The 25,019-nt window shown below is 41.7% G+C and overlaps 1 protein-coding gene across 1 annotated transcript in view; it reads right to left on the bottom strand.

The window, feature by feature from the left end:
• The window catches only part of GREB1L (GREB1 like retinoic acid receptor coactivator), a 219,250-nt gene that overhangs the window by 96,160 nt on the left and 98,071 nt on the right, over positions 1–25,019 (bottom strand). The window contains exon 2 of the mRNA XM_069731170.1: positions 1,565–1,639. The gene's annotated coding sequence lies outside the window, so the exon portion shown is untranslated. The remainder of the gene's footprint in view (positions 1–1,564; positions 1,640–25,019) is intronic.

The following is a 25,019-nucleotide window of genomic DNA, read 5'->3' as shown; positions in this document are numbered from 1 at the left end:
AAACACTATTTTAGAACATAAACAATGCAGTCTCATTTGTTTGCTGTGCTATAGAACATATTCCCAAACATATACATGGCGGGGACAGAGAAAGGGCAGTATGTAACAGGGAAGCTTTTGGGACATATCTTATTACACAGGCTCCAGCAGTGTAAAAGAGAACCTGTCACCCCGTTTTTTCAGATTGAGATAAAAATACTGTTAAATAGGGCCTGCGCTGTGCGTTACTCGGCTTTGGGAAAATGGCCACCGCGATCTCCATCTGCGCACGCGCGGCATCCCGCGGCCATTTTCCTTAAGCCCCGTACAGCAGAGAACTCCATCTGCGCACGCGCGGCCTCAGGAAGATGGCCGCCCCCACCGATGACAAGGGTAATAGCGCAGATCGTGCACTTTTTCTTCACCTGCGCGCAGTGGATTCGGCACTTGGACATGCGCACACCACTACACCACCAACGGAAAGCTGGGGAAGAAACAGCGATGTCACCACGCCCACCTGACCTGACCAGCCTGATTGACAGGCGAAAACGGCAACTTTGGTAATGTATTTCGGAGCATAGGTGGGGAATCAGGGTACACTACATACACTATTGTAACACACAGCGCAGGCCCTATTTAACAGTATTTTTATCTTAATCTGAAAAAACGGGGTGACAGGTTCCCTTTAAATTTAAAGCATGAAATCATGTTACACTATCATCAAGCTATCTAGCTTACGTTTTTATATCTGTTTTATTTATGTGCTTTTAAAAATTGGGGAATTATTTTTTTTCGGTTTCGGAATTTGTTTTTAAACTGCATGGCATATACTCACTGGTGAGATTATGTTTCCCAATTGCTCAGGTGCACTGCCTGCCTTCTGATAGGTTCAGGGCCAGACTATCACAGATGCTAAACAATTAACCAATCAACTTCAAACCATACAAAAAAACTGTATATCTTCACTTTTCTGGCTGTCTCCCCATCAGTTTAAAAACGCAGTAGTCGTTTGAAACGCGTCTGGTTTCACCTGCTTGCACCCGTTATGCCCAATCATACCTAGGAATATTGTAGTGTTGCCATATCCATTTTAATCATGAAACACAGGATTTGATGGGTTGAAGCTGGACTCCCTTCCTTCACAAGAATACAAACGTCTGGCAGAGAAGAGACTCTGGTCTTCTGCACAACAGAAACTTACCTGCTTTCCATCAAGGGTGAGCGGAATGTTTTTGTTGCTTTTGAGCCTTAATTTTGTACCCACCTCTAGCTTTAATATCTTCTATTAAAATAACAAATTTATTAAAGTATTTAAAAAAAAAAAAAAGGTTGCAACTCCTGTACTGGAATTATCTTGCAAACGAGTTTTAGACTGCCATCTTAAGTCAATGCTTATGCATCGATTAAAGATTGCAGTCTTACATGTTTTTAGATGCACTTATTTATTTATTTTTTATTTGGAGACCTGACTAGTCTACCATCTCTCATTTCTAGCTTTGGCATAAATTCTTTAAAACTGAATGTGTAAAACCAGCCCTTAAAGTAAAAAAAAAAAAGAAAAGAAAATCTCACCTATTTTACCTACCTTTGTAATTTCAGTTGAACTAGATGAAAGCCATTGTTACCAGTTCACATAAGCTGAAGAGCACTTCACCAAAACCTAATAAATAAAAGCAACATATTAAAATGAGCTCAAGTATATATAGTAAAAAAAAATATATATATTTTTTCCATTTATTAAGGAAAAACACATACACTCATAACACAAGTAACTAAAATACATATTAGCCCATGCCAAGACTTATTTAATAAAACTTTAAAAACCTGCTGTATATATACCGTATGTCTATACAGATTACAAATAGAACTAATTACAAAAGTAGAAGCGAGATTCAGCTGCATCCATTCACCACTTAAATCAATTCCACAAATAAGACAAGAGAATCCATTTTGTACAATTCTCAGTAGACTTGTATGCTGCCATGGTGTGAGGGGGGCCCAGTCTCACCACCAATATGAACAGTCACAGATGGTCAACAAGGTCAAAGTACTTTGCTTTTCAGAAAACGGTAGGCTTTCATAGAGACGCTAATGATCGCAAATAAGCTACAAATGTAACCTAATCTTACTATTCATGGACCCAAATAAGCATTTTTCCCCTTCGACACGTGCTGCACACTTCACCTAAAAGGGGAGTTACTTGTATTTCGTAAAAGCTGAAGAAATACACAAAGATCTTAAACTGTTGGCCACAGCCCTTCATTTAGAAAAACACATCCTCCTAAATGCAGTCTTTCTTTGTTGTTCCTGACACTTTTACTATTATTTACATTGACTGGTTGCTGATCTTTTCTTTGTTTTTGTGAACTTAAGTCTCATTGCCACCCACATAAGTATTAAAATATATTTCTGACTTCAATGAAGAAGCAGATCTGTAACAGAAAAAGAGTTACTTTTTTCACACTGGTATATAAAAGTTAGCAACCTTCAGATAAATAACCAAAAAAGTTGTATGTTGTAGCAAATATAAAAGGATATACGGTACTACTGCATGAAAGCTAGTAAAATCACTAAAGCCCTCAATAAATGTGAGACACAAAACGGAAATAGATATCAATAAGTACGGTATGACCTCGGATTAAGAAACGTGATGGTCTCACTTTTCAGGAGCTTTAAAATATGACATGCGATCCATCTTTGTTCTTAAATGAATTTCTTAGTCTTGATTTCTTGCAGCATTGCCATGTATGTTCCCTGAGCTTCCCAATCACCAAAACCTTTCTTGCTGCACCATTTGCTGAAAGCAGTTCACATGAGTGCCATCCATCTTACAAAGCCTGGAGTGACAGATGCTCCTAGTACACAACATATCCTGGTGAGTGAGGACCAGATAACATCTCCAGGAACTGCAGCCTGTGGTTGTCCTGAATGACATGGGCACTCCAACCCTTTCAAAGGGAAGACATCAAACAAGACCAGATCTGGTGACCAAATCACTTTTCTACTGAAAGTAAACTTCTTAATTGGAAAATATACATGTCCTGAAAACGGACAAAATCAGTGATGGCCTCATACACATTTGAGATCACATTGGCCGATGACCTTCATTGGCTGCACCAACATTGGTTCCATGCAGTCTGTGCAGATCATCAGAAGATGAAATCTAAAACGTCCAAGCGATTGTTCCTCTCACCAATTCAGCAAAATAATCCATCATCTAGTCAATAGGGGCCATTTTCATCAACTTTTATTAACTATGAATGTGTATGGTCACAAGAAAGTAGTCCATACAACATAGAAAGCCGTAGTCCTGAACTCCCCACACACATGAATGTTCAGCTTGGATAAGAGCTTGTGTTCTCTATGGGGAAAGTGGAATCTGGCAGTGGTTAATTAAATTTGTTTTCACTTGGTCCTTTCATTCTACAGGCAAGTGGTCAAATCCTATGTTAAAATCACTTGTTGGGGCAGACTGGAGGACTCCATGCACTCAAGATGGTTGAAATATGCAGGATCAGAGAATTTTTTTTAATCAAATATGGGAGCCTTAAGATGGAAGGTTTCGGCTTGTCAATACACCATTAACTAGCACTGATCGGCTAGACAAGTCATTGGGCCCTCGATCAATCTGTTTGAACAGGCCAGCAAACAATGATTTTGACAAAATGATGGCTAGAATGACCAAGTATCACGTTCTCGGCAGCATAACATCTATTTTCAAGGGGCAATGCACTGCAGAAAATGACTTGCCAGCATTTTCCTTGTTGATAAGGTAAAGTCCAGCAAAGTCACAAACTTGTTTAATTGTTCACTGATTATCTATCTATATAAATGAACCATAAGGTGATCATTGAACAAAATAGTTATCTGTTAAATAAGTGCTCTGCCAAAACTGTCGATCACGCATGCCTCAGCCAACTATGGCCAATACAGTTATTCAAACTTCTAGGATGAAAGATTGAAATAACTTCTGCATAGATGATCTCTCAGTCAGCTAAAATGATCAACTAAACAAACGTCAGAACTAAAATTCTACCGGCGGACCACTACGCCCAAAAAAAATTCAACAAAGGAGTCACAGAACATACAACAGCGTAACTAACAATATTTTTTAAAAGGGAACCTGTTGGGTCCACCCAAGCTTCCCAAATTGCATTTTTTTTCCCAGTCTTAAAGGGCCACTGTCACCCCCCTGCAGCCGTTATAAACTAAAAGAGCCACCTTGAGCAGCAGTAATGCTGCATTCCAACAAGGTGGCTTTTAGTTTTGTGTTCAGGTATTATTAAAATAAAGCGTTTTGAAACTCTGCAGAAATACCTGTTTTTGTCCACGGAGGCGGGTCTGAAGCCTCCTCTGTGAAGTGCCCAACAGCCGTCACTCACATCTTCTGGGGCGATGGTCGCCGCCCCCTGCACGCTGTTTTCTTTTCAAATCCAACGCCGGCGCTGTGTAAATATTTGTGGGGCAGGCGCAGTAAGCTCTGGCTGTCTGACGTCACAGCCAGGCTTGCAGACTGTGCCTGTGCTGGCAGTGCGGCCACCCACCTCGGGAATCCCTGCCCCGCAATGTGTTATGCATTATGCACAGTGCGGGGCTAGGATTCCTGGGAATCCGCACTGCATGTCTCAGACTCTCACCCACGTCCCCGCCTTCCAGCCTCTGGCTATTCAGCTGAGCTCATCCTGCCGCCTCCTCCGTCTGCTCATAGCAATCGCCGGGAAAGAAACAACCTACGAAACTTGCCTGCTAGCTGGCTGGAAGGCGGGGGGCGGGGGACGTGGGTGAGAGTTGGATTTGAAAAGAGAACAGCGCGCAGGGGGCGGCGACCATCGCCCCAGAAGATGTGAGTGACGGCTGTTGGGCACTTCACAGAGGAGGCTTCAGACCCGCCTCCGTGGACAAAGACAGGTATTTCTGCAGAGTTTCAAAACGCTTTATTTTAATAATACCTGAACACAAAACTAAAAGAGCCACCTTGTTAAAATGCAGCATTACTGCTGCATAAGGTGGCTCTTTTAGTTTATAACGGCTGCAGGGGGGTGACAGTGGCCCTTTAAAACGTCCAAGGTGTCCAAGACGTTTTGGCATATAGTCAAATTTATAATTGTTGCAATATGTAAATTAGATAGGAATGCCTCACTGGACTAGCCCTTCAGAGACTAGTCCCTGCATCAGAGAATGTGGTTGATGTCCACCTCACTGTTGGCTGAGTGACACTCTCCTCATTATGCCTCCTGGGTATATACAGTGAAGATGAACGTACTCTCCCCGCATCAATGGCGCACGACACATGACACTCCTGCTGGGCCGGCCAGTGGGGTGGACATCACTCATAGGCAGCTGGTACAAAATGAAATCCAGGAATAATCTCAGTGAATTAATGTTCTGGTAGCTAGTGAGCATACAGTGATTTATTTTTGAGTATTTTTCAAACAACTTAAATCTGGGAAACTATGGGGTGCGCGCAACTTCTTGTGCTCACCAAGGATCATCTGCAGTAAAAATAAATTGTCATTGTGACCTTTCAGCTAAACATTGCTCGTTTGCCAAGTGGAAACCAGAAGAAATAGCAAGTATTAAAAATGCATACACTCAAACCCAATACATATGTTAACGCTTTAAAAAAAATAATAATAATAATTATAATGAAATGTGCATAGTAACGTAATGTTTTTCTGATCAGTCAACAACATTGCCACTTGGCCAAAAAGCAATTTTTAGGTTATTTGTTGAAGGGATCCTATCTAATTTGCAGGACATCTTGCTTATATGATGGCATTGAATACTGGTAGTGGGTGAAAGCATCTCATATTTCAAAGGAATTGGGAAAAACTATTTTTAGCTTTAAATATAGAACTGCTACTCTAGCATGGAAATTGCAGTAATACATGGTGGCTCAGTGGATAGCACTGCAGCCTTGCAGCGCTGGGGTCCTGGGTTCAAATCCTACCAAGGACAACATCTGCAAGGAGTTTGTATGCTCTCCCCGTGTTTGCGTGGGTTTCCTCCCACATTCCAAAGACATACTGATAGGTACCGTAATTTATATTGTGATCCCCATCTGGGACAGTGCTAATAATAGCTGTAAAGCGCTGTGGAATTAATGGTGCTATATAGATGAGTAAAATGAACAAAAAAAATTAACAAATAAGACCTAATAGATGAAATAAGTTAAAAGAAAAAAACGACGTTAATGCAGTCTAAATAGGCAAAGGGAGAATTATTGTGCTAAATAGCTTGTAAAAATGCCTTAGCTCCCCTGATTTTTCCCTTTTCCCCCCTATTTTGCACTGTGTCACTACATTGCAGAGATATACACAATTGTTGCTTTTGGAGCGCAGAATGCGAAATCTCTGCTTGTAGTTTAACTAGATGTTTTTTCAGCATCTTCTCTGAGGGAATTCACTACCAGATGAGGCCAAGCTGTTATTGGCAGCATATGGGATGGAGGAGTGAAAGTAGAAATTTCACATATCATGCTCCAAAAAGCAATAAATAGATCATCTCTGAAATGGAATGATGCAACGTCATAGTATAACAGACCCAAAATCAGTGGAGCTACAAAAAGGTATTTAACTTTATTTTTTTAGCACGTGAGAGGTTCTCTTTATATTCACCGTTAATTAAACTTATAGGTAAAGTCTATATGACCCGACATACCAAGGCATATGCTAGCTTTAGGTTTCCTTTTAACAGTGCATCCACCAAAAATTACCTGAAAAGTACATTTTTTTCCTTAACCATTTTAACTTACAGATGTACATACACTAGGATAAACTTAGCCAGTACTACATAGAGAACAGATTCATACCAACAGAGAAACCATATACACATCAAAATACATCAAGCTCCTTATCGCCCGAATGAACAAAAACAAAAGGCAGCATAACATCCAGATCACACGAGGAGAAATCTACACAGGAACACACATCCATCATTACTACACAATGAAAATGCTTACTCTTCTCCACTACATATATATTGGGGTAAAAGAATATTTAATGTCAATTAAACTTTTCTTCTAACTTTACATTTACGCCTACTTTACAAGGCCATCAAATATATTACTTCAAACAAGCTATGAAAATATTAGATTATTGTACAACAAAAAAATTAAAGCTAATCACAGGGATTTCAGTCAGCCATCATCTTAAAGGGAACCTGTCACCCCCAAAATCAGAGATGAGGTAAGCCCACCGGCATCAGAGGCTTATCTACAGCATTCTGGAATGCTGTAGATAAGCCCCCGATGTATCCTGAAAGGTGAGAACATAAGGTTAGATTATACTCACCCAGGGGCGGTCCCGCTGCGGTTCGGTGGGTGTCGCGGTCCGGTCCCCCCCATCTTCTTGCGATGATGTCCTCTTTTTGTCTTCAGGCTGTGGCTCCGGCGCAGGCGTACTTTGTCTGCCCTGTTGAGGGCAGAGCAAAGTACTGCAGTGCGCAGTGCCTCTGACCTTTACCGGCACCTGCGCACTGCAGTACTTTGCTCTGCCCTCAACAGGGCAGAAAAAGTACGCCTGTGCCGGAGCCGCAGCGTGAAGACAAGAAGAGGACGTCATCGTAAGAAGATAGGAGACCCAGGACAGGAACGAGACACCCAGGTGAATATAATATAACCTCCTTTTCTCATCATTCATGATACATCGGCGGCTTATCTACAGCATTACAGAACGTTGTAGTTAAGCCCCTGATGCTGGTGGGCTTAGCTCATCTTCGATTTTGGGGGGGGACAGGTTCTCTTTAACAGCACAACAGAACTTAACTTTGTACAAACACATCTGCACCTGCACATATCCACCTCTCATGTCTCCCCTTTTCCTATAGATTGTAAGCTTGCGAGCAGGGCCCTCATTCCTCTTGGTATCTATTTTGAACTGTGATTTCTGTTATGCTGTAATGTCTTGTCTGTACAAGTCCCCTCTATAATTTGTAAAGCGCTGCTGAATATGTTGGCGCTATATAAATAAAATTATTATTATCTGCAGTGGTATCTCTCCTCAGTGCTCTCAGGTCCGCTGCAGTACTCCCATTACAATTTCTTCAGCTTCTCTCTCACAGGAAGAGTCTGGTCAGAGGAGAGAACAGCTGAGGTGACAGTACTACCAGAGAAGAGCTGCAGATGTGTTTGTAATGACAACATTTCTCTGCTGTACTCAGTACAAATCACACCCAGCTCTGTGGTGAGAACAAGAGGTCAGTCATTACATGTCAAACTGGTTATGAAAATAGATCGTGCAGCACTAAGGTAGTAGATCAATCTGACATCAGGAAAATAAAATTACAAATTTTAGACGCACACCTGGTGGAGTTATTCTCACATTAGGCACAACCCGAGAGAGCACCAAAACGGTAAATTGGGTGTTTATCCTCAGTAAGCCCATCGGTGAATATCTCGAGGATGAATGATCTGAATAAGAAAGTGGCAGAAATGCATCATCCACATAGCCATAAACTGATCTTTAATTTCACCATTCGGGATATTCCAATCATTTATGAGGCCGGTTTCACACGTCAGTGGCTCCGGTACGTGTGGTGACAGTTTCCTCACGTACCGGAGACACCGACTCACGTAGACACATTAAAATTAATGTGTCTCTGCACATATCAGGGTGTATTCACGGACCGTGTGTGCGTTTGCAAAACACGGAGACATGTCAGTGTTCGTGGGAGCACACGGATCACACGGATCCATCCGTGTGCCATCCATGTGCATTTTTCCTGTCATAGGGTTAAAATTGTAAAAATTGTTGCAATACATGGACAGCACACGGACACGGTTAACTCCGGTACAGTTTTCTCCGGTACCGGAATTATCTGGACGTGTGAGACTGGCCTCACATGTATCCATGGGTTGGCTTTTTTTTTTTTTTTTTTTTTTTTACACTTTACTTTTTTCCTTGTTACTACATTATTAACTATCATGGGTGAGCAATTAATTTTCCCAAGGGACTACACGAGTGACTGTTTTGGTGGGTCAAACCAACATGTCTATCTTAATTCTAGTTAATAATGAAAATCACTACTCTTCATACCATTACTTAATATTGAGCATAATTATGTATGGCGACTACTACTAATACGTAACAGACGTGTATTCTTAGCTACTACTTTTTATTAAGTTTATATTCATACTGCTATTGTTATTGAGTCTTAGGCTATGTGCACACGTTTAGGTTTTTTCGTGTTTTTTTTCGCGGTAAAACGCTATAAGGCTATGTGCACACGTTCAGGATTTCTCACAGAAAATTCCTGAGAATTCCGGACATTTTCTGCAAGAAATCCGCAAGAAAACCGCATGCGTTTTTGCCGCGGTTTTTTCCCGGACACTTCCCAATGCATTTTGGAGTGGGAAATCCGCAAAAAAAAAAAATGGAAAATTAATGAACATGCTGCGGTTTTTACCGCGATGCGTTTTTTTCGCGGAAAAAAACGCATCATGTGCACAAAACATGCAGAATTCATTCTAAATGTATTGTATGCGTTTTTTTGGCGGTTTTATAGCGTTTTTATCGGGGGGAAAAACGCGAAAAAACCGCAACGTGTGCACACAGCCTAAAAACTCATTAAAAATGCATACATTATGTATCCTATCATTTAGAATGCATTCTGCATGTTTTGTGCATTCTGCATGTTTTTCGCAGAAAAAACGCATCGCGGTAAAAAAAAAGCAGCATGTTCATTAATTTTGCGGATTTTCTGCGTTTTCCCCGCTATTCTATGCATTTGGGAAAAAACGCATGAAAAAACATGCGGATTTCTGGCAGAAATGTCCAGTTTCTGTCAGGAAAATTTCTGCAAGAAATCCTGACGTGTGCACATACCCTTATGTATAGTATGGATGCACCTTCAACAGCTTCCCCCACACACCATGTGATGGACTCTACAGCCACCACTCCCCCAATACAGTAAGGCTATGTGCACACGTTCTGGATTTTTCATGTTTTTTTTCAGATTTTTTCAGCAGTTTTCCGCTGCAAAAATTCTTACATTAAGCATCCCATCAATTTTAATGCATTCCACAATTTATGTGCCCATGTTGCGCTTTTTTCCGCGGATTTGCTGCTATATTATTGCATTGGGAACCTCCGGAAAAATCCACGAAAAATCCGAAAAAGTCCGGATTTGTTCAGGAAAATTCTACAAACTTTCCTGAACGTGTGCACATAGCCTAAGATGGACCTCACAGCACATAGAATGATGAACCCCAAGGATTCCAACGCACGGTAAAATGGACCGCACAGCTCCCACACAGCATGAGGTCTCCAAATTCCAAGACAAACATACAGTATGATGTTCCCCTAAATTAACATCCACTCAGCTTCCCCATACACTAAAATGATCACCATAGTTCCCACACATACTAGAATGGCCTCAAACACAGCGTAAGAACCCCAACAGTTTACCCACATAAAATTATAGTGTCGCGCACAGGGAAGAAAAAAAATCAAAAAAAAAAAAAATCAGCAAGAACGATTCTGGTGACTATATTGCACTAAGGCAGGTGTCACACATGCAACTGCAATGCGAGTTACTTGAGCGAGTCTCTCGCCTCAATAACTGGCACTGCCGCCGGCACTCAGGACTGGAGTGTGCGGCTGCATGTATTATTATGCAGCTGAACGCTCTGGTCCAAACCGCCACCGGCAGTGGCGGGTATTGAGAGTTTCTTGCATTGCAGTTGCAAGTGTGACACTGGCCTAAAGGCACCTTCACACTGAGCAACTTTACAACGAGAACGACAACGATCCGTGACGTTGCAGCGTCCTGGATAGCGATCTCGTTGTGTTTGACACGGAGCAGCGATCAGGATCCTGCTGTGACATTGCTGGTCGTTGCTGAAAGTCTGGAACTTTATTTGGTCGTCAGGTCGGCGTTTATCGTCATGTTTGACAGCAAAAGCAACGATGCCTGCAATGTTTCTTCATGGAGCGAACAATCAGCGAGAACGATAAGTACGTCACTGGTTCGCTCCTGCATCGTTCTGCTTTGCCGGTGTTTGACGTCTCCTAGCGACCTAAACAGCGACGCTGCAGCGATCAGCATCGTTGTCTATATCGCTGCAGCGTCGCTAAATGTGACGGTACCTTGAGAAACTCAGATGCACAGGCTGAATGATGGAACAAGGATAAGGTGGTGCATCCCATCTCCATTATTGCATTCACAGATAACTGTGCCCTAAGGCTATGTGCACACGCTGCGGATTTTGCATTTCCCATGCGTTTACATGGGAAACTCAATCCGCAGTGCATATGCTGCGGAAAAAAATGTACGGAAACGCAGCGGTTTACATTCCGCAGCATGTCAATTCTTTGTGAGGATTCTGCAGCAGTTTTACACCTGCTCCATAATAGAAAGCCACAGGTGAAAAACCGCAGTGGAATCCGCACAAAAACCGCGGTAAAGTCGCAATAAATCAGCAGGAAAAATGCGGTTTTTGCCCTGCGGATTTATCAAATCTGCTGCGGAAAAATCCGCAGAGGATCATTCTACGTGTGCACATACCCTAAGGATGCAGATACTGGTGAAATTAAGATGCTCTTCAGAGGACAGCCATATGGTGCAGGCCACTGAATCTAACCCTTTTGATGTTTTGGTCCATAGGCCAGACAGGACCTGGGTAACCACCCAAAATAATCTGTACATTAGTTTCTGGCTTGGCATTTATCCCCGGTCATCTTACATGGCTTGTTTTTAAAAACACTTATCGGGTAGCTACTTCTACACAAAAAAAACTTCAAGTTGGCTCTTGCAAATGAAAAGCACTTATTTGCACACTTTTCTGCAATGGATCATTGCCTGAAAAAGAAAACCAAAACAAGAAAAAAATTGTTTCATACAACTCCACATTCTCCTACCGAACAGAATTACAAATACAACGTAAATCTGAACTTGGGGGAGAAAAAAAAAGGGAGAAATAAAAGACTGCATTAATTGACCCCAACAATGAGAATCAAACAAAATATAACAAAGGACAAAGCGCATTTGGATAGTAAAATAATTCAGTTTGATGTCCCGTCTGATGCAAAGGGCGAGTGTGTGGTCTTCAAAAGCCAATAAAAAGTATGATTCCAGTAATAATATGTCTCACATTGATCCAGATAATTTTAGAGTGGGGGCTGAATTAAAGAAGAAAAAAAAACGCTCTGCGTCAAAATATATATATATTTTTTTTTTTTACGCTGAATCCTGAGTGTGGGGCTTCAGCAAATGCTTTAAGTTGCTAGGGTTAAATGGTTTAGGCAAATGTTAAAGTTCACCATTTTCGTACAGCCAGTGAGCTGTATTGGTGTTATTGGGGCAAAAGGAGGCTGATAGTCAAAAAAGACGTAGTTAGGTTATCCAAATTGAAGGTTGAATCAACTATATAATTGTCTAAGGGTCACTTCCGTCTGTCTGTCTGTCTGTCACGGATATTCATTGGTCATGGCCTCTGTCTGTCATGGAAATTTAAGTCGCTGATTGGTCGTGGCAAAACGCCCACGACCAATCAGCGACGGCCATAGTCTGGCAGCAAAATGGCCGCTGCTTTACTGCCCTGCAGTTAGCGCTGAGCGCTCACACAGGGTTAATGCCAGAGTTAACGGACCACGGTGTAATGCACTCAGTTAACGCAGCTATTAAACCTGTGTGACCAACTTTTTACTATTGATGCTGCGTATGCAGCATCAATAGTAAAACGATCTAATGTTACAAATAATAATAATAATAATAATAATAATAAAAAAAATGTTATTCTCACCCTCCGACGTCGCCTGCTGTTCTCGGCAGTGCAAGCGGCAGGTTCCAATGCCAAAGATGCTATGCGAGAAGGACCTTCCATGACGTCCCGGTCATGTGACCACGACATCATTACAGGTCCTGCGCTCCAATATACTACGTGCTATGTGCTATATACTACGTGGCTGTGCAATATACTATGTGCCTGTGTCGGTTCTGTTATATACTACGTCGACTGTGCAATATACTACGTGGCTCTGTTATATACTACGTGGCAGTGCAATATACTACGATATACAACGTGGCTATGTTATATACTACGTGGCTCTGCTATATACTACGTGGCTGACCAATATACTACGTGCCTGTGCAATACACTACGTAGCTGTGCAATACACTATGTGGTTATGTTATATACTACGTGGCTGTGTTATATACTACGTAGCTCCGCTATATACTACGTACGCTGTTACATACAACGTAGCTCTGTTATATACTACGTCGGTTGTGTTATATACTACGTCACTGTGCAATATAGTACGTAGCCTGTGCTATATACTACCCACATATTCTAGAATACCCGATGCGTTAGAATCGGGCCACCATCTAGTAATCATATTAACAGCTAGCACAAACTGTAAATATCAAAAATTTTCTACACGAGTCAAATTGCCTGCTATAGCCAAACTACTGTTTAAATTAGCCATTGTGCTTGGATTATGATACATTTCCCCCTCTCTTTCCTCAACACTGTATACCCTCAACATTATTTTCACTTCACTCGGATTTACCCCCCCCTTTTTTGGTACATTGTATATTTGAGTGTTTTTTACCTTTCCAACGTTATGGTCTTGCTACCCATGGGTGGCTATTTACTTCTTGCACCCACCGGCCAACTTTATCTCTGGGTATTTTGATCACTATTTCCTTCATCTCTTTTCCACTTGATATTATTCATTGATTTACATGTGTCTGTTCCAGTATGTGTCTTTTTGTATTTAATAAAATTATTTTTTTTAGCAGATGTGACTCAAGTGTTCTCTTGTCCTATCAGTGAGTCGTTCCTATAATGTATTTTTCTCTGTCTCATTGAGCATATTGATGCTCTATTATTCATGTTTGCTTGGAGTATTTTTTTCATACGAGTCTAATTGCTGTAATGATATACAACAGATAGGGATAAAGGGTTCAGTGCATAAGACATGACGAGCATATAGAAAAAAAAACGCATCAAAGAGTAGCAATTAATATTAAAAACTAGGGTGATGACAATGAATGACAAGAAAGTGGCACCGCAAGGGAGTATGGTAAAGCAATATATAAACATTGTAGTTTACAAGATTATGTGCAATAGGATGCAGATCATGACATAAGTGGTTAGCAAACTCCCATTTGTAGCATAGTAGTTGTATAAGGATAATAGTATATAACCTGGGAGTAGCCACAAGCTAATGTCCTGATGTGTATGTCATTCAAAATCAGAGTGATCGCCTGGCACAGGGCATAGATGTATATATATACTAATTAAAAATTACCTAGATATTGCAGTACCACAACACCAACGCGCGTTTTGGCTGGCATGCCTTCTCACATCATATACTATTTTAACTACTCAATTAATAAATACTATTTTTATATTTCTACCCTTCGGTTCTTTGGTGCATTTTTTCTATATGCCCTCCCAGTTGAAGGCAGTATATTGCTTTGTTTAGGATGTAGGGCATTACAAAAGTCCAGCTCTGAGTTACTTATGACATTTAACAGTGTCGAGAGGTCTTCTGGTGGAATAAGAGGTTTAATTTAACAATGTTTCTCAGAAGGAAAAATTAAGGCTCAATGACTTTCCAATACTGGACATAACAGTATGCGTCCACCGCAGGAGCTCAGCCTAACTAACTTCTGAGCTCTTGCAGTTACCAAAGTCCAGGGTCGGTGACAGCATAATTCCTGGCTGTTTAACCCTGTAAATGCCAAGATCAAAATGTGGATTAACACGCGATCAAAGAGTCCTATGCAAAGAAAAATGCTATCACTGAAAACATCTTGCCTTGCAAAACCTCAAGTCCTTACACAGCTGTTGGTGGAAAATTTAAAAAATATATAGTTCTAAAAATATGGAAAGGCATTAATTTTTATTTCTAAAAATAAAAAAATTTCTTCAGCCTCATTCTGAAGTCTGTTTTCTATCCGTGTTTTTCACGGATAGACCAACGTGTACGTGTTTATTCTATGTGGCTGTTCACATTGTGTCTTTTCATGTGCAGTTTATGAAAAACTCACAGACGCCTCAATTTTTCTCCAGCATCATGGATAAAAAGTACCAATACAAGTCAATGAGTCCATGAAAACACAGTACATGGATGGCATCCATGTACTGTCCATGTTTAACCCCTATGCGACCTCCACCAAACTAGTACTGCACAGGTCGCTTCCCTCCTCTTTCATGTGGGCTCCAGTGGTGAGCCCACATCTTTCCCGATACAGGTCAGCTGTTTTGAACAGCTGACATGTTCCAGGAACAGCCACTGGTGGAATCTCGGATCCACCTGCGACTATTAACTTGTTAAATGCTGCTGTCAAACTGACAGTGGCATTTAACACGCACTTCCGGGTATCAGGCCGGATAACTGCCCACCGGTGACTCCTCACGTGATTGCGGGCCACCGATGGATTGGTATTGCAACCAGAGATCTCTATACATATTTGGTATCGGTGTTCAGAATCACCCAATCAATAAAAAAGGATTAACCTGATCGCTAAAAGGCGTAGCAATAAAAAAAAAATAAAAAAATAAAAAAAAAGGCAAAACGCCAGAATTACTTTTTTTGGTCACCGCGACATTGCATTAAAATGCAATAACAGGTGATCAAAAGATTTTATCTGCACCAAAATGGTATCAATAAAAACGCCAGCTCTGTGCTCCAAAAAATAAGCCTTTACCGAACCCGAGAGTACAACAAATGGAGAAGCTACGGGTCTCGGAAAATGGCGCAATTTGTATATTTTATTTATTTTTATTTTTTTTTTTAAATCAAACTTTGGATTTTTTTCACCACTTAAAAAAGAACCTTCTTGGTTAGGAGTTTATAAACTCATAATGACCTGGAGAATCATAATGGCAGGTCAGTTTTAGCATTTGGTTTACATTGAAAAAAAAAAAAATCCCCCCAAGAAACGGTGAAATTGCAAAAAAAGTGCTATTCCACAACGTTCTTGGAATTTTGTTTCCTGTTTTTGAAACCCACAAAAAACAAGCCCTCACATGGCCAGATTGACGGAAAAATAAAAAAAAAAGTTATGGCTCTGGGAAGAAGGGGAGCAAAAAACAAAAGCAAAAATGAAAAAGGCAAGGTCTTAAATGGGTTAACATTGCAAAGCAAAGGAGAATCATTGTAATTTATTTATCCATACATTTAAAAAATACAGATGGGGAGAGGGAGAGGGAGAGGGAGAGAGAGAGAAAAAAAAAAAAAAAAAAACACGGTAATTGTACTGACCTGAAAAAGATAGGTGGATTATCCCCAGGGCTGTGGAGTCGGAGCCCATTTAGGTAGAGTCTCAGTCATGGACATTGAGGAGTCAGAGGTTTGGCTTAAGCTTTAGTCACACTAAACGACTTACCAACGATCACGACCAGCGATACGACCTGGCCGTGATCGTTGGTAAGTCGTTGTGTGGTCGCTGGGGAGCTGTCACACAGACAGCTCTCTCCAGCGACCAACGATCAGGGAATGACTTTGGCATCATTGAAACTGTCTTCAACAATGCCGAAGTCCCCCTGCAGCACCCGGGTAACCAGGGTAAACATCGGATTACTAAGTGCAGGGCCGCGCTTAGTAACCCGATATTTACCCTGGTTACCATGGTAAAAGTTAAAAAAAAAAAACACTACATACTCACATTCTGATGTCTGTCACGTCCCCCGCCGGCGTCCACAGGGTTAAAACTGCTTTCGGTAGGAGCGCTGCTAAAGCACGCGCTGCTGCCGAGAGCTGCCCTGCACTGACTGTGTCAGCGCCGGCAGTAACAGCGTGTGCTCTGCTTTACGGCCGGCGCTGACAGTCAGTGCAGGGAAACTCTCGGCCGGAGCGCGTGCATTAGCAGCGCTCCTGCCGAAAGCAGTTTTAACCCTGTGGACGCCGGGGAACGTGACACATCAGAATGTGAGTATGTACTGTTTTTTTTTTTGTTTTTTTTTACTTTTACCATGGTAACCAGGGTAAATATCGGGTTACTAATTGCGGCCCTGCTCTTAGTAACCCGATATTTACCCTGGTTACAAGTGAACACATCGCTGGATCGGCGTCACACACGCCGATCCAGCGATGACAGCGGGTGATCAGCGACCAAAAAACGGTCCTGATCATTCCCCAACGACCTCCCAGCAGGGGCCTGATCGTTGCTCGCTGTCACACATAACGAGATAGTTAGCGGGATCATTGCTACGTCACCAAAAGCGTGACGTTGCAACGATATAGTAAACGATATCGTTATGTGTGACTCCAGCTTTACTGACTCCACAGCCCTGATATTATCACTTTTACTAAATGGTAATCCATGGAAAGTTATAAAAAATTGTGAACTGCTATATTTTTTGTTACATCTCAAAAAGACAATAGAACGTGATAAAGAAAAAAGTTCAGTACCTCAAAGGGTATGGATAAAAGATGGCAACTCATCCCACAAAAAAAAAAAAAAAAAAAAAAAAAAAAAAAAATCACAAAATACCTCTCACCACTTGGCAGAAAATGTAAAGGTTATAGCTTTCCAGCTATTACTTACAGCACACACAAGTAAAATCTTAACCCCTTCATGACCCAGCCTATTTTGACCTTAAAGACCTGGCCGTTTTTTGTAATTCTGACCAGTGTCCCTTTATGAGGTAATAACTCAGGAACGCTTCAACGAATCCTAGCGGTTCTGAGATTGTTTTTTTGTGACATATTGGATTTCATGTTAGTGGTAAATTTAGGTCGATCATTTTTGCGTTTATTTGTGAAAAAAAAATGGAAATTTGGCTAAAATTTTGAAAATTTTGCAATTTTCAAATTTTTATTCTGTTAAACGAGAGAGTTATGTGACACAAAATAGTTAATAAATAACATTACCCACATGTCTACTTACATCAGCACAATTTTGGAACCAAAATTCTTTTTTGCTAGGAAGTTATAAGTGTTAAAATTTGACCAGCTATTTCTAATTTTTACAGCAAAATTTACAAAACCATTTTTTTTTAGGGACCACCTCACATTTGAAGTCCGTTTGAGGCTGAAAATACCCAAAAGTGACAGCATTCTAAAAACTGCACCCCTCAAGGTACTCAAAACCACATTCAAGAAGTTTATTAACCCTTCAGGTGCTTCACAGCAGCAGAAGCAACATGGAAGGAAAAAATGAACATTTAACTTTTTAGTCACAAAAATGATGTTTTAGCAACAATTTTTGTTATTTTCCCAAGGGTAAAGAGAGAAAAAGGACAAATTGTACAATAACTTTTGGTGTCCTGAGTACATCGATACCCCATATGTGGGGGTAAGCCACTGTTTGGGCACATGTCGGGGCTCGTGACTTTTGAAATGCAGACTTTGATGGAATGGTCTGCGGGCGTCATGTTGCATTTGCAGAGCCCCTGATGTGCCTAAACAGTAGAAACCCCCCACAAGTGACCACATTTTGGAAACTAGACCCCCCAAGGAACTTATCTAGTTATGTGGTGAGCACTTTGAACCCCCAAGTGCTTCACAGAAGTTTACAACACAGAGCCGTGAAAATAAAAACTCATTTTTCTTTCCTCAAAAATTATGTTTTTGCAAGCAATTTTTTATTTTCACAAGGGTAATAGGAGAAATTGGACCCCAATAATTGTTGCCCAGTTTGTCCTGAGTATGCTGGTACCCCATATGTGTGGGTAAACCACTGTTTGGGCGCACGTCGGGGCTCGGAAGGGAGGGAGCACCATTTGACTTTTTGAATGCAAGATTGACTGGAATCAATGGTGGCGCCATGTTGCGTTTGGAGACCCCTGATGTGTCGTAACAGTGGAAACCCCTCAATTCTAACTCCAACACTAACCCCAACACACTCCTAACCCTAATCGCAACTCTAGCCATAACCCTAATCACAACCCTAACCCTAACCCCAACACACCCCTAACCCCAACACACCCCTAACCCTAATCCCAACCCCAACCCTAATCCTAACCCTAATCCCAACCCACCCCTAACCACAGCCTAATCTTAACCCTATTTCCAACCCTAGCCCTAATTCCAACCCTAACCCTAAGGCTATGTGCCCACGTTGCGGATTCGTGTGAGATTTTTCGGCACCATTTTTGAAAAATCCGCAGGTAAAAGGCACTGCATTTTACCTGAAGTTTACCGAGAATTTTTTGTGTTTTTGGTGCGGATTTCACCTGCGGATTCCTATTGAGGAACAGGTGTAAAAAGCTGCGGAATCCGCACAAAGAATTGACATGCTGCGGAAAATACAACACAGCATTTTCGCGCGGTATTTTCCGCACCATGGGCACAGCGGATTTGGTTTTCCATAGGTTTACATGGTACTGTAAACTCGATGGAAGACTGCTACGAATCCGCAGCGGTCAATCCGCTGCGGATCCGCAGCCAAATCCGCTGCAGATCCGCAGCCAAATCCGCACCGTGTGCACAAAGCCCAATTCTAACCCTAACCCTAGTTCTAACCCTAATTCTAGCTGTAACCCTAAGGCCAGGTTCACATTGCGCTAGCAGCAGTCCGTTCAGCACATACGCTAACGGGCTGCTGCTAGCGCAAGTGCTGACATTTGCATCGCGCTAGCGCAGATAGAGTATCTGCTAGCTCTATCTGCGCTAGCAGTGACAGACCCGGAAACGCTGCAGCCCGCGTCTCCGGGTCCGTCACTCAATGACGGCACATCCCTAGCGTACACCCATTGTGGGCATGCGCTAGTGATGCGTCCGACATTGCTGTCAATGGCGGCCGTAACGGACTACGTTACACGTTTATGCCGTGGTGTAACGTAGTCAGTCTAACGGACTGCTTAGACGCAGTGTGAACTAACCCTAACCCTAGTGGGGCAAAGAAAAAAAAAATTATTTTATTTTTGTCCCTACCTATGGGGGTGATAAAGGGGGGGGGGATTTATTATATTTTTTTATTTTGGTAATAAATAGGTTCTATCACAGCGATCAAAATGTACTTGTAACGAATCTGCCGGCCGGCAGATTCCTCGGGCGCACTGCGCATGCACCCGCCATTTTCCAAGATGGCGGCGCCCATGCAGCAGCCGGATGGACACCGGGAGGGACACGGGAGGTCGGTAAGTATGATGGGGGAGCATCAGACAGCAGGAAGGGGGGGATCGGACAGCGAGGGGAGCGGACAGGAGGGCGGAGGGGAGAGGAGGACAGGAAAGGACAGGACAGAGGACGGAGGGAAGCAGATCGGTGGCGGTGGGGGGGGTCAGATCACGATCTCCAGCCATGGCTGATCCTATTGCAGCATCGGCCATGGCTGGATTGTAATATTTGACCAATTTTCATTGGTGAAATATTACTCTCGCTCTGATTGAAAGTGAAACGTCACTTTCAACAGCCAATCAGAGCGATCGTAGCCACCTGGGTGAAGCCACCCCCCCGGGCTAAAGTACAACTCCTCCTGTCCCTGCAGGCCGGGTGAAATTACAGTTAACCCTTTCACCCGGCCTGCAGGAGCCCAATCCGGCCATGACGCATATGCTGCGTCACAGGTCGGATTGGCACAGATTTTCATGACGCATACGGTGCGTCAAAGGTCGGGAAGGGGTTAAACTACCTCCAAAAGTTTGGTCCACATTTATCCAGCGCTTTATGCAAAGAACTCACCTTGGGGGGGTTCTGTCTAAATCTCAAAATAAAAAAATTCCAACAAAATCATCCACTTTAATAAGGCAGGAGGAGACATTATGAACTCTGATGCAACAGTGTTTCATCTTTTTAGGCATGCACAAAAAATGGTTTTGTGCACCTCTAAGAGGGTGCAACACCATAGTCTGCCTCATTACAATATCAGATAGGCATTATATACTTTAGGTAGGACTGCTCTGTACGGGTATACCTTGACGAATGGTGGAGCAGGTTAGTATACATTTTTTTTGCAAAAAAAAAAAACGTGTCAACTAAATACCCTTTTTTTTTTCCATCTTTTGACTAGCACTTGCTTATTACTGTGATTTTTTTACAACAGTATTTTTGACCTCACTGTGCTCTTTTGTGCTTTCATTACAATAAATGGTTTTGTTGGGGCTTCCATCTGAATCGGGCATTTCAGAGATTTAGATGAGGTCTAAGGGGTAAAGTTTCTCCTTGTGGAGAGGGACATTGTCAAGGTAAGGAGGCTTATTCGCCGTGCAATGCTCCTCTGGGAAATTTAATATGAAAATTGACTCTTCAGAGAAAAAGATGACGAACTCTATAGCACCACCTGCTGGAAGTAGCAGTACTACAAGTCACAATCAACCCTTTAACGAGTCTTGCAATATGACTTAGGATAAAAGCCACATCAGTATCAATTCGCAGACACTGTTTCGGGCGGTTGGCCCTCGTCAGAGCGAAGGAAGAGAATCAATTTGGCTAGGTGAGAAATGAAAACCCAGTCGCACAAGTGATCTGTGTAGAGCGCTGGATAAATGGTACCAATGAAACCTTTAACTAAACCCACAAAAAGAATGCCCCCACTCAGGACAGTCATCTAATGGAAAAATTGTGGGTTCCAAGTTACTAGTAGTACAATGGATATGGAAAATAGACAAGGCTCCCATTAAATTTTATTCTCTCAATATACTGCATTCATATATAGCACTATGGACTTACAACTGTTCATTTTACCTTTCAAGCCAATTAATTCTCTTTTCTCTGCTCTATGTATTAATAGTAAGTCTTTTTTTCCTGCATGACTCATCCCCTTTTAATTTGTAACCCAGCTGCTTTGCTCCTCCCCCCAGCAAGGGACTTTTGCAGGATGACTCAAGCAGGGAAAATACTTCCTGTTTCTACATAGAGCTTAGAAGGATCCAACTTTTCTGTTTTTAATCAGGAGAGATCAGACCTAATGGAAAAAAGAATTTACTTGGAAGGGTGGCAAAATAAGCAATTGTAAGTACACAGCGCAATGTGATGACTGCAATATACACTACGGTTCCAAAGTTTAGGGTCACCCAGACAATTTTGTGTTTTCCATGAAAACTCAATACTATTACTCAAATAAGTTGCCAAATGAATGGAAAATCTAGTCCAGACATTAACAAGGTCCAAAAAAAAAGGTTTGTATTTGAAATAATAATTTTCTCCTTCAAACTTTGCTTTCGTCAAAGAATGCTCCCTTTGCAGCAATTACAGCATTGCAGGCCTTTAGCATTCTAGAAGTTATTTTGCTGAGGTAATCTGGAGAAATTTCGCCCCATGCTTCCAGAAGCCCCTCCCACAAGTTGGTTTGGCTTGATGGGCACTTTTTGCGTACCATAAGGTCAAGCTGCTCCCACAACAGCTCAATGGGGTTGAAATCTAGGGACTGTGCTGGCCACTCCATTACAGATAGAATACCAGCTGCCTACTTCTTCCCTAAATAGTTCTTGCATAATTTGGAGGTGTGCCTTGAGTCATTGTCCTGTTGCAGGATGAAATTGGCTCCAACCAAGCACTGTCCACAGGGTATGGCAGCACATTGCAAAATGGAGTGATTGCTTTCCTTATTAAAAATCCCTTTTACCTTGTCCAAGTCTCCCACTTTACCAACACCAAAGCAACCCCAGACCATCACATTACTCCACCATGCTTGACAGATGGCATCAGGCACTCTTCCAGCATCTTTTCAGTTCTGCGTCTCACAATGTTCTTCTGTGTGATCCAAACACCTCAACTTGGATTTTTCGGTCCATAACACTTTTTTCCTATCTTCCTCTGTCCAATGTCGGTGTTCTTTTGCCCATATTAATCTTTTCCTTTTATTAGCCAGTCTCAGATATGGCTTTTTCTTTGCCACTCTGCCCTGAAGGTCAGCATCCCGGAGTCACCTCTTCACTGTAGATGTGGACACTGGCGTTTTGCGTGTACTATTTAACGAAGCTGCCAGTTGAGGACCTGTGAGGGGTCGAGTTCTCAAACTACAGACTAATGTACTTGTCTTGTTGCTCAGTTGTGCATCAGGGCCTCATTTCTCTTTCTACTCTGGTTAAAGCCTGCTTGTGCTCTCCTCTGAAGGGAGTAGTACACACCGTTGTAGGAAACCTTCCTTTTCTTGGCAATTTCTATCATGGAATAGCCTTTTGTAAGAACAAGAAAAGACTTTCGAGTTTCACATGAAAGTTCGTTTTTTTTCTGCCCATTTTGAGAAAATAATGGAACCAACAAATGTAATGCTCCAGATTCTCAACTAGCTCAAAGGAAGGTCAGGTTTATAGGTTCACTAATCAGCCAAACGGTGTTCAGCTGTGCTAACATACTTGCACAAGGCTTTTCAAGGGTATTTTAACCATCCCTTCTTACACAATTAGCAAACACAAAGTACCATAAGAACACTGGAGTGATGGTTGTTGGAAATGGGCCTCTATACACCTATGAAGATATTGCAATACAAACCAGATGTTTGCAGCTAGAATAGTCATTAACCACATTAACAATGTACAGTGCATTTCAGAATATTTAAATTATAGCTTCATTGGATAAGAAAAAACTGCTTTTCTTTCAAAAATAAGGAAATTTCTAAGTGACCCTAAACTTTGGAACGGTAGTGTACAGTGGGGTGAAATAAGTATTTGATCCACTGGTGATTTTGTAAGTTTGCCCGCTGACAAAGATATGAACAGACTACATTTTAAAGAGTAGATTAATTTTAACAATGAGATATATAATTTATAGAATATCAAAAATAAAATCACATTGTATAAGTTTATTAACATTTTGCAGTGAGAAATAAGTATTTGATCCCTCTGGCAAACAAGACTTAATAGTTGGTGACAAAACCCTTAGCAAGAATAGTCACTTTTTTTGTAGTGGATGAGGTTTGTGCACACGTCAGGAGGAATTTTGTTCCACTCCTCTTTGCAGATCATCTCTAAATCATTTTGAGGCTGTAGCTTGGCAACTTGGACCTTCAACTCCCTCCATAACTTTTCTATGGGATTAAGGTCTCGAGACTGGCTAGGCCACTCCATGACCTTAATGTGCTTCTTTTTGAGCCACTTCTTTGTTGCCTTGGCTGTATGTTTTGGGCCATTGTCCTGCTGGAAGACCCAGCCACGACCCATTTTTAATGTCCTGGGGGAGGGAAGGAGGTTGTCACTCAGGATTTTACGGTACATGGCTCCATCTATTTTCCCATTGATGCGGTGAAGTAATGTTTCCACCCTCCATGCTTGACAGTGGGGATGGTGTTCTTTGGTTCATATGCAGCATTTATCTTGCGCCAAACATGGCAAGTTGAGTTAATGCCAAAGACCTCAATTTTTGTGTCTTAAGGTTTTGTAGCCCATTCCAGCTTTCTGCAGGTCTATGGTCTTGTCCCGGACATCCTTATAAAGCTCTTTGGTCTTGCCCATGTTGTAGAGGTTAGAGTCTGACTGATTAATTGAGTCTGTGAACAGGAGTCTTTTATAAAGGTGACTATGTAAGACAGCAGTCTTTAATGCAGGTAATGAGTTGATTAGGAGAGTAACTGTTCTGAAGGAGCCAGAACTCTTAATGGTTGGTAGGGGATCAAATATTTATATCTCACTGCAAAAAGCAAACATTTGTATAAAATTTATATAATGTGATTTTCTGGATTTTCTTTCTGATATTCTCTCAATGTTAAAATTAACCAACCCTAAAAATTATAGACTGTACATGTCTGTCAGAGGGCAAACTTACAAAATCAGAAAGGGATCAAATACTTATTTCCCCACTGTATTAAAGGGAACCTGTCAGTCAGATTGTGCTGAGTAACCTACACAGTGTCAGGTCGGCGCCATTATACTGACTAAAATGATACCTTGGTTGATGAAATCCGTCTTGTGGTTGTTTTTAATCTTTCAGTTTTTAGTTAACGACTAGCTGAAGAGCCCGGCGTTGCCTGGGCATAGTAAATATCTGTGGTTAGTTATAGCACGTCACTTCTCTTATTTTCCCATCACGCCTCTCATTTTCCCCTTCACATCTCTCATTTTCTCCCTCACACCTCATTTTCTCCTTCACTCCTCTCATTCCCCCCAACACTTGTCATTTCGACCTCACATCTGTCATTTTCCAATCACTACACTATTTTCCCTCACTCCTCTCATTTTGCACTCACACCTTTTCATTTTCACC

This window comes from Ranitomeya imitator, chromosome 6 (assembly GCF_032444005.1).
Source record: "Ranitomeya imitator isolate aRanImi1 chromosome 6, aRanImi1.pri, whole genome shotgun sequence".
Lineage (NCBI taxonomy): Eukaryota > Metazoa > Chordata > Amphibia > Anura > Dendrobatidae > Ranitomeya > Ranitomeya imitator.
The sequence above is the reverse complement of the archived record's forward strand: the minus strand, read 5'-3'. Positions and strand labels throughout refer to the sequence as shown.